Source organism: Panthera uncia, assembly GCF_023721935.1.
Source record: "Panthera uncia isolate 11264 chromosome B2 unlocalized genomic scaffold, Puncia_PCG_1.0 HiC_scaffold_24, whole genome shotgun sequence".
NCBI lineage: Eukaryota > Metazoa > Chordata > Mammalia > Carnivora > Felidae > Panthera > Panthera uncia.
The window spans coordinates 23667890-23678889 of NW_026057580.1; positions in this window are offsets into that span (position 1 = coordinate 23667890).

The following is an 11000-nucleotide window of genomic DNA, read 5'->3' on the forward strand; positions in this document are numbered from 1 at the left end:
GGGGATGAATGCCTTGGCTTGGCTGTCTGCCCACCTTGCATAAATGCCAAGTTATTCAAAAGAGCAGTCCCTCTTCTGTAGCAGATTCATCTGCTAGAATCTGTGTACAGGAGAGATGTGGCTTTCCCCTCAGGCATTTCAGGAACTCAACTTTGATAAAGCCTTTGAGCCTGAATTTGAAAAAGCCACAATGTACCTGATTTAAAAAAAAAAAAAAAAAAAAGGAAAACAACAAAGGTTTAAAGAGAATCCCAGCCCATTTCTCACCATAGCTGGGCTCTGAGAGATGTGATACACAGGGTAATCACAATCGCTATACACTTTCCGCAAACATGAACCGTGACAATTCTGAGAGGTCTGCTTGGCTCAGCTAAAAGATCCTCACCCAAGGTTCTCATCTAGTGATTGGTGAATTATAAGGGCATTAGGATTATAGAGTCTCCCTATAAGTTTTTCTGATTATTTTTCGTAAGGACAAGTTACAGGACTCTGGAGTATTTTTAGGAGGCACTTTAACCCATTAAATAGTTGCTGAATAAACATGAAGTTCTCTCAACGCCAAGCAGCCTAAGACCAGGCTAAAATTAAAGCTAATTCAATGGTCTCATATCACTTTTCCACCCTAGTTACACTCGCCCTGCTCTTCTTTAAGGATCTGGAAAGCTTAGTCTGAGGATGACTTCCAGGGCTTCTGATCTACCCCCTTTATCTCTGGTGGATATAGGAATGTGGACAGAGACGGAAAATATTCATTTCATAGGCATCCATTGTGTTTTCTCTTCAAATACTAGCAGAATGAATCTTACTTCCTGCACTTTCATGTATAGTGTCCCTAAAAGTTTCTTACTTAAAAGAAATATATTTTCCCTATGAATAGAAAAAAATGAAAATTTTTAGTGTCAAATTAGATCCTTGAAAACGTAACAAGTAAATAGTCAGAATCAGAATCAAGACATCACTTTTATGTAGTGCCAGAAGTAAAGCTTCAAAGAAAAAGAGATTCAAAACTATATCCTCCATGATATAAATTAGTTTCATACTAAGGATGAGTAAAATCTAGACTTAAGATTTTGAACCCTAAATATCTATTTTCTCACTCCACCAACCAAATAACATTAAAATGAGGGTTTTATGGCCCTTTTCAAGGGCAAAGCTATATGCTTTTTAGTCTCACATGAGAGTGAAACTAACAGTGCTTCCCCATCAGGAGGTAAATATATTGATCAATTGATGGAGAAATAAGTGTGGGCAGGTTCAGTTAGAATTTTAATGTTAAAAATGCTATAAATGAGGTTCATAATAAAATGGAGGTGGCCACAGCGTGGACTGAAGAGGCAGAGGAGAGAACAGATGAATTAGAAGACAAAATTATGGAAAAAGAGGAAGCTGAGAAAAAGAGAGATAAAAAATCCAGGAGTACGAGGGGAGAATTAGAGAACTAAGTGATGCAATCAAACAGAACAATATCCGTATCATAGGAATTCCAGAAGAGGAAGAGAGAGAAAGGGCTGAAGGTATATTTGAACAAATCATAGCTGAGAACTTCCCTGATCTGGAGAAGGAAACAGGCATTGAAATCCAAGAGGCACAGAGAACTCCCTTCAGATGTAACTTGAATTGATCTTCTGCATGACATATCATAGTGAAACTGGCAAAATACAAGGATACAGAGAAAATTCTGAAAGCAGCTAGGGATAAATGGGCCTTAAAATACAAAGGTAGACACAAAAGGTTAGTAGCAGACCTATCTACTGAAACTTGGCAGGCCAGAAATGAATGGCAGGAAATCTTCAATGTGATGAACAGAAAAAATATGCAGCCGAGAATCCTTTATCCAGCAAGTCTGTCATTCAGAATAAGAGAGATAAAGGTTTTACCAACCAAACAAAACCTGAACGAATTCATCACCACTAAACCAGCCCTATAAAAGATCCTAAGGAGGACTCTGTGAGTGAAATATTGCAAGGACCACAAAGTACCAGAGACACCACTACAAGCATGAAACCTACAGATATCACAATGCCTCTAAACCCATATCTTTCAATAATAACACTGAATGTAAATGGACTAAATGCTCCAACCAAAAGACACAGGGTATCAGAATGGATTAAAAAAACAAGACCCATCTATTTGTTGTCTACAAGAGACTCATTTTAGACTTGAGGACACCTTCAGATTGAAAGTGAGGGGATGGAGAACTATCTATCATGCTACTGGAAGTCAAAAGAAAGCTGAAATAGCCATACTTATATCAGACAAACTAGAATTTAAATTAAAGGCCGTAACAAGAGATGAAGAAGGGCATTATATAATTACAGGGTCTATCCATCAGGAAGAGCTAACAATTATAAATGTCTATGCACCGAATTTGGAGGCCCCCAAACATATAAAACAATCACAAACATAAGCAACCTTATTGATAAGAATGTGGTAATTGCAGGAGACTTTAGTACTCCACTTATAGCAATGGATACAACATCTAGACAGAGAATCAATAAATAAACAAGGGCCCTGAATGATACATTGGATCAGATGGACTTGACAGATATATTTAGAACTCTGCAACGCAAAGCAACAGAATATACTTTCTTCTTGAGTGCACATGGAACATTCTCCAAGATAGATCACATACTGGGTCACAAAACAGCCCTTCATAAGTATAAAAGAATTGAGATCATACCATGCACACTTTCAGACCACAATGCTATGAAACTTGAAGTCAACCACAGGAAAAAGTCTGGAAAACCTCCAAAAACATGGAGGTTAAATAACATCTTACTAAAGAATGAATGGGTCAACCAGGCCATTAGAGAAGAAATTAAAAAATACATGGAAACGAATGAAAATGAAAACACAACAATCCAAACGCTTTGGGATGCAGCGAAGGCAGTCCTGAGAGGAAAATACATTGCAGTCTAGGCCTATCTCAAGAAACAAGAAAAATCCCAAATACAAAATCCAACAACACACTCAAAGGAAATACAAGCAGAACAGCAAAGACACCCTAAACCCCACCGAAGAAGAGAAATAATAAAGATCAGAGCAGAAATAAACAATATACAATCAAAAAAAAAAAAAAAGTAGAGCAGATCAACGAAACCAAGAGTTGGTTTTTGAAAAAATACACAAATTTGATAAACCTTTAGCCAGGCTTCTCAAAAAGGAAAGGGAGAGGACCCAAATAGATAAAATAATGAATGAAAATGGAATTATTACAACCAATACCTCAGAAATACAAGCAATTGTCAGGGAATACTATGAAAAATTATATGCCAACAAAATGGACAACCTGGAAGAAATGGACAAATTCCTAAGCACCCACACACTTCCAAAACTCAAATAGGAAGAAATAGAAAAGTTGAACACACCCATAACCAGAGAAGAAATTGAATCAGTTATCAAAAATCTCCCAACAAATAACAGTCCAGGACCAGATGGCTTCCCGGGGGAATTCTACCAGACATTTAAAGCAGAGATAATACCTATCCTTCTTAAGCTGTTCCAAAAAATAGAAAGGGAAGGAAAACTTCCAGACTCATTCTATGAAGCCAGCATTACTTTGATTCCCAAACCAGACAGAGACCCAGCAAAAAAAGAGAAATACAGGCCAATATCCCTGATGAATATGGATGCAAAAATTCTCAACAAGATATTAGCAAATCGAATTCTACAGCATATAAAAAGAATTATTCACCATGATCAAGTGGGATTCATTCCTGGGCTGCAGGGCTGGCTCAATATTCGCAAATCAATCAACGTGATACATCACATTAATAAAAGAAAAGATAAGAACCATACGATCCTGTCAATCAATGCAGAAAAAGCATTTGACAAAATTCAGCATTCTTTCTAAATAAAAACCCTCGAGAAAGTCGGGATAGAAGGAACATACTTAAACATCATAAAAGCCATTTATAAAAAGCCCACAGCTAATATCATCCTCAATGGGAGAAAACTGAGAGCTTTCCCCTTGAGATCAGGAACATGACAGGGATGTTCACTCTCACCACTGTTTAACATAGTGTTGGAAGTGCTAGCATCAGCAATCAGACAACAAAAGGAAATCAAAGGCATCAAAATTGGCAAAGATGAGTCAAGCTTTCATTTTTTGTAGATGACATGATATTATACATGGAAAACCCGACAGACTCCACCAAAAGTCTGCTAGAACTGATACATGAATTCAGCAAAGTCGCGACAGAAAATTAATGTACAGAAATCAGTTGCATTCTTATCCACTAATAATGAAGCAACAGAAAAACAAATAAAGAAACTGATCCCATTCACAATTGCACCAAGAATCATAAAATACCTAGGAATAAACCTAACCAAAGATAGAAAAGATCTCTATGCTGAAAACTATAGAAAGCTTATGAAGGAAATTGAAGAAGATACAAAGAAATGGAAAAACATTCCGTGCTCATGGACTGAAATAAATACTGTTAAAATGTGTCAATACTACCCAAAGTTATCTACACATTCAAGGCAATCCCAATCAAAATTGCACCAGCATTCTTCTCGAAGCTAGAACAAGCAATCCTAAAATTTGTATGGAACCACAAAAGACCCCGAATAGCCAAAGTAGTATTCAACAAGAAAACCAAAGCAGAAGGCATCACAATCCCAGACTTTAGCCTCTTACTGCAAAGCTGTAATCATCAAGACAGCATGGTATTGGCACAAAAACAGACACATAGACCAACGGAATAGAGTAGAGACCCCAGAATTGGACCCACAAAAGTATGGCCAACTAATCTTTGACAAAGCAGGAAAGAAGAGCCAATGGAAAAAAGACAGTCTCTTTAACAAATGGTGCTGGGAGAACTGGACACAACATGCAGAAGAATGAAACTAGACCACTTTCTTACACCATTCACAGAAATAAGCTCAAAATGGATGAAGGACCTGAATGAGAGACAGGAAATCGTCAAAACTCTAGAGGAGAAAGCAGGAAAAAAACCTCTCTGACCTCAGCCACAGCAATTTCTTACTTGACACATCCCCAAAAGCAAGGGAATTAAAAGCAAAAATGAACTATTGGGACCTCATAAAGATAAAAAGCTTCTGCACTGCAAAGGAAACCATCAACAAAACTAAAAGGCAACTGACAGAATGGGAAAAGATATTTGCAAATGACATACCGGACAGAGGGCTAGTATCCAAAATCTATAAAGAGCTCCCCAAACTCCACACCCAAAAAACAAATAATCCAGTGAAGAAATGGACAGAAAACATGAATAGACACTTCTCTAAAGAAGACATCCAGATGGCCAACAGGCACATGAAAAGATGCTCAACTTTGCTCCTCATCAGGGAAATACAAATCAAAAACCACACTCAGATACTACCTCACGCCAGTCAGAGTGGCTAAAATGAACAAATCAGGAAACTATAGATGCTGGGGAGGATGTGGAGAAACAGGAACCCTCTTGCACTGTTGGTGGGAATGCAAATTGGTGCAGCCGCTCTGGAAAACAGTGTGGAGGTTCCTCAAAAAATTAAAAATAGATCTACCCTATGACCCAGTAATAGCACTGCTAGGAATTTACCCAAGGGATACAGGAATGCTGATGCATAGGGGCACTTGTACCCCAATGTTTACAGCAGCACTTTCAAAAACAGCTAAATTATGGAAAGAGCCCAAATGTCCATCAACTGACGAATGGATACAGAAGATGTGGTTTATATACACAATGGAATACTACGTGGCAATGAGAAAGAATGAAATCTGGCCATTTGTAGCAACGTGGATGGAACTGGAGAGTGTTATGCCAAGTGAAATAAGTCAGGCAGAGAAAGACAGATACCATATGTTTTCACTCATATGTGGATCCTGAGAAACTCAACAGAAGACCTGGGGGGAGGAGAAGGGGGGGAAAGTTATAGAGAGGGAAGGAGACAAACCATAAGAGACTCTTAAATACTGAGAATAAACTGAGGGTTCATGGGGAGGAGAGGAGGGAAAGTGGGTGATGGGCATTGAGGAGGGCACCTGTTGGGATGAGCACTGGGTGTTGTATGGAAACCAATTAGACAATAAATTTCATATAAAAAAAAGGATTTGTAATGTTAAGTCTAAAATCAGTCATTCAAAATACAAGTAAATTCATGTAGATAGGCAAAGCAACCCTCATCTCCAATTTATACAGAATCAAGTACAAACTTGGATGAATCATATTTCTCATACTATAGGTAGGTATTTCTCCATTACATACTTCTATTTACAATGACTGAGGAGTAAGCAAGTGCAGTGAGGTCTCACAACAGGATGTATCAAGAGCAGAGGCTGCATGATTCAGGGCTGTATTGAAAGGAGAGACAAAAATATAGAGCATATGAAACTTATCCCCCCCCCCTCAGCAAATCCTCATAACTAGCAAGGTTGGACTTAACACTGTTTTGTTATTGAACTTAAAATAGTTTAAGGTGGGGTAGGATACAGATTGTATTGCCAAAAAGAAAATCTTTGTAGCTCTCTTATGCTTCTGGTGGGAAAAGAACTTAGTTTGAGCTTTCTGGAAAGAAATTTGGCATTATGCATCAGAGGCCTTAAAATATTCATACCTTTTGACACAGTAATTTTGTTTTTAGGAAAATACCCAAAGAGAATAATCAGAAAAGTAGGCAAAGATTTGTGCCCAAAGATATCAGTTAAAACATTATTTATAATGGGGAAAAGATTAAAAAAAAACAAATATACCCCCAAATTGTGGATTGGTTAAATGAAAGGTCAGCAAACATTTTCTATAAAAGCCCACATAGGAAATATTTTAAGCTTTGCAGACCATGCTGTCTCTGTCACAATTACCACTCTGCATCGTTGATGTGAAAACAGCACAGACAATAGTAAGTAAGTGAGTGTGGCTGGGTTCTAATAAAACTTTACTAATGGACACTGAAATTTGAATTCATGTAATTTTCAAATACCATTAAATATTATTGTTTTGATTATCTTAAATATTTAAAAATATAAAACCATCCTTAGCTCATGGGTTTTACAAAAACAGGTAACAGGCCAGATTTTCCAACTGATTGATTAAATTATAGTATCCTCATTAAAATTATATGTTCATGTTTACTATCAGCCAAAATTATACAATTTGGTAGGGAGGTGGAGAGGGTGGAAAAAGGAGACAAAGGAGAAACTGGAAGATAATATGCTAAAAGATTTATTGTAGCTATTTCTAGATTGAGAGATTATGGGTGATATGTATAATTTTTCTTTCATTCTTTATTTTGTATTTTTTTGGATTTCCCACAATAAGCATATGTAATTCCATGATTAAAATGATATTTTAAGAACAACTTTTTTGGCTAAAAGGATTCATTTCTTTCTCATTCTTTAAACATTACTCAGAAACTTTGGACTTTCTGAAATTCTTGACAAAGCTTGCACTCTTTTTCAGCAATAACATTTAAACAACACCGTTTGTGTAAATAGAAGCTCTCAATTCATTTATTTTTAAGGGCATATCATTTTTTCAATTATATTAAATTTTTAAATTATTTTAAATTATACTAGATCTTAGCCTCAAAGTCAGGGTGTCTCTCTTACTTTTTCATTCCCTTCCCAGCCCTGCACACCCTTCAGCTCTCCCCAGCTACTCAGCAAGTACATGCTGTCCCAGCTCCCCGTCCTGGCATTAAAAATCCTCCAACTACTTCCCTCTGTCTGCATCTCCAATATACTTTCTCTAACCTCCGAGGCTTGCCATTCAAAGTCCACCAGCACGCACCCCATTCCCTCATCTCTTGCTCACCTGCTATTGGCTCCTGGTCAGTTAACAAGCAGCCTGTCACCTGCTGTGTCAGTGCTGTGGTGTACATACTAGATAAGGACTCATTCTGTAGGACCTCCAGAAATATCTTTATATTTATTTTAAAAGGGGGGTTGGAATCTTAATATCTTAACTCAATTAAATAATTAGCTGACGGACAAATTTCAGGCATCTGAGCCAGCATTTCCCAAATGTATTTCACAAACACTTGTCTTAGGAGATATTGCAGGGGGGGAAATAAGATCTGTGTTCAGATCATTTTGAGAGATGCTGCTTACAGTATTCCATGTTTGAGACTCATGATTCATAATATATATTCATAAATATAAAGGCTTTTAAAGGCTTTGCAAAGTCCAAAAGTAAAGGTAACCCATTTAACTTGTGCAATTCATTGTACCCCAAATTTATTTGTGACTTCCCTCTGTATTGCCCCCTCCCTGCCTCTGTACTTTGTTTTAATAGAAACACATAAATATCAAAAACATCCAGCAGAAGCAGTGTTCCCAAGGTACACTCTTGGAGATACCCTGACCTGGCTAATAGAAGAGCTGATTGGGAAAGAGGAGGTGGGGAAACTAATATGCTTAGCATCCCTCAAATCATTCTGCATTGGATGGTGATGGTCTCAGACTCTAAATCTGGCCCATTCTGGCCCAGGTTCCACCATATTGTCCTGGCTGCTCTAGCACTGCTGCCATTTGCATTTCTACTTAGACTACTGAGTGCCTTCAACTCCCTCCTTCTCCACTTGCTGCTTCTCTTTCTATCAATCTCTCTGATTCCTCGCCACATGTGCTATCACTCTAGTGCATTCCCATCATTACTGAGTGCTCACTCACCAACTGTGTATTTAAATTTAAATTAAAAGCACCATAGCTTTCCTTGGCTTCTGCCAAAAATTAGCATATGTTTTCAGTATCCATGAGACATACACAGCTGACATTTTTAGAAAATTACATTCCATTTGCAAAAACATATGTATCCAACTGTGATGAGATTAGATGTTCCCACATTTATTTTTCTAAGAATTGAGCACATCCAATATACGGTCTTCTCTGAATGCATCTCATTGTTTCTCTTTTGGCAATATCTTTCAAATGTCCAATCACCAGGGAGTTCTGCATTAACCTTTAATTCAATTAATAGCTTCTTAGAAAAACATCTACTTTTTCCAAAAGCAAATTTCTACAGCCAGTCTACAAAGGATACAGAATAAAATATTGCTTCAGGTTACAACAGCCTTCATGAAACCTATTATTTTAGATTGTAAATACGTGCCCCATATAACTAGAGCTTAATATATGGCCAGTTCAGTATTTATTGCTTTCCAGGCTACATTATGGTATTCTGGATTTTTTCTGGAAATTTTCAGATAAGTCTCTTTATCAAGGGGGAAAAGCATGACATTCTTTCTCACGTTAACATTTGGATTCTAACCCAGCAGGAGTGACCCACTGCCACTCCACCATGCACATACACAGCATGTTTCAAATTCAACAACAGGGAAAAGGCAGAAAGTTTTAACCAAATAATGAGTCTGGTTTCACAGGAGAATATTATTCAGGAACCTAGGCTCAAGCTGAATTATTTTTTATCCTCCTTCAAAAAATGACTCAAAACCTGATGGAGTGATTCTTCTATAACCATGGATTTAACCCAAAAGAAAGTTGTGAGGTACTGTTAAACATTACAGGCAATGTTTAACTTGAGTGAAGATTCTTTAGAAAGTGGAAATGGAAGATAACTTTCTTCCCAAAGAAGACTGTTTTTGGAGTACAATTTTGCCTTAAATAATAAAAGCAAATTTTCACTGTCTAAATGAACTCCTTTGTCTTTTGGTTTTCTTGCCTTATTTTATAGCAAATAAGGAGTTAACCATAATTCCACTACAGGGAGCACCTCTCTTGAAAGATGGGATGCTGCCTGATTCATGAATCATTTAATAAAGCCAATTAGATCTTTAAAAAATATATAATTCCACTAAAAATCCAAAGATCTTCCAATGGTCTTCAAAGTTACAACCTCTCAGACCTCTTCTCCCACACTTTCCCTCTCACTTAATTTGCTTTGGTCATAATGTCACCCACTTGCATAAACCTGAAAGGAAGTGCCTCCTTCAATTTTGTACCACAGGTATCTCTCTTGCCTCACCCTAGGCATGGCTCTAATCCAGAAGCTAACACTGCAGTCGGGAAGATTAATCATTGTATTAGTCAGGTTAAACTAAGTTATGCTGCAATAACAAACCAGTCCCAAATTCTGGTGGCATTATTCAACAAAGAATTATTTCTTATTCTCACCACAGGGAGGCCAGCAGGACCCTCTGCTTTACCTAGGGAATTACTCAAGAAACTAGTGATAGCAGCTTTATCATGTTGTATCCCATCTCTCTGGAACATGTGGTCTCTGGTCACTATCGTGGAGGAAGAATGTAGACTTTACCCTGCCTCAGCCCAGGAGTGACTCATGTCATTTCCTTCACATTTCATTATCCAGAACTGCAAGAGGATTGGGAAAGATAAGGAAGAAAGTAGAATATTTGATAAACCTTACTGTCTCTGCTAGACACACATATATAAATAACTACAAATGAATACAACAGATATGAATTTTAGTTATTAATGTATCTGGTTACTCAAACCTAGGCTCTTTCTTAACCCCAGGCTTTGAAACATAAGGCTCCTTCTGCCTGGCATATTCACCACAAATGTACCCCACTGCCAAATCCTACATTTGGCTGCTCAACCTTCAGGTCTTGGCTTAAACAGCATTTCTTCCAAGAATCCTTAAATAACCTTCCTTCTTTCAACCTAGACCCTCTACTGTGTTCTCATTTGCTTTTGTCACAATAATAATAGCTAGCATTTATTTTCTACTCTCCACCAGGGACTGTTCTGAGCACTTTCCATTTAATCCTCCCAATAAGCCAATGAGGTGGTATTGCAGCCCAAGCTCCCTAGAAAACAGAGCCTAAGATGAAAATGTATATGCTAGTCTTCTATTCAGTGGGCAATTCCAGAAGCACTGGAGCCTAAGAAGAGGCCAAAGGGGCAGGAAGGACAGGGAAGACATATAAGGAACTGGCATACAGAGATGGCCATGGTTTTGTGACATGCTAGGTGCTCACAGGAAATCAAGAGATACTGAGAGAGGCAGAAAAGTACTATTCTCTGAAAAGTTCATCCCAGTCTCCAATTAGACTGGAAGTAGTGTTTCCGTAGA